The sequence below is a fragment of the Wasmannia auropunctata genome, unplaced genomic scaffold (assembly GCF_000956235.1).
Source record: "Wasmannia auropunctata unplaced genomic scaffold, wasmannia.A_1.0 LD335539.1, whole genome shotgun sequence".
NCBI classification, from domain to species: domain Eukaryota; kingdom Metazoa; phylum Arthropoda; class Insecta; order Hymenoptera; family Formicidae; genus Wasmannia; species Wasmannia auropunctata.
In genome coordinates this window covers 739-1262 of record NW_012027351.1, presented here as the reverse complement: position 1 = coordinate 1262, position 524 = coordinate 739, and positions in this window count along the sequence as shown.

The following is a 524-nucleotide window of genomic DNA, read 5'->3' as shown; positions in this document are numbered from 1 at the left end:
CGTGTGCTCTTCCGATCTATACTAAATTGGGATTGGTCGATTTTCTTACGCTTACGTCTTACAGTCTTACGGGATTTTATGTGTGAAGGCCTTTATTCCGTTCAGCAAACCTGGCAGTACACGGAACATTTTTCGTACTCAACTTTTTTCCCTCTAGCTTATCCAGTCTCCTTATTCTTACTTTATGGTCCATGATAGAAGTCTGTGAAGAGAGCTGGAGAGAGCCTCTAATCAGAGTGGCGCCATACGGCTGCCACTTTTGATTAGTCCGCCATTTTTTCTCCATTCCCGCAGTTTTTCAAACAAATTATTTTCTAAATTTTATATTTATATTTAAAAATGCTCCGAAAAATTGTAACAAATTAAAAAATAATAAATCTAATAATTACAAAATAATGTTATTTATTGCCAATCATTGCATATTTGCTACAAAATAATATTATTCATTGCACATTATTTGTTACAAAATAATGTTATTTATTGCCAATCATTGCACATTTGCTGCAAAATAATATTATTCATTG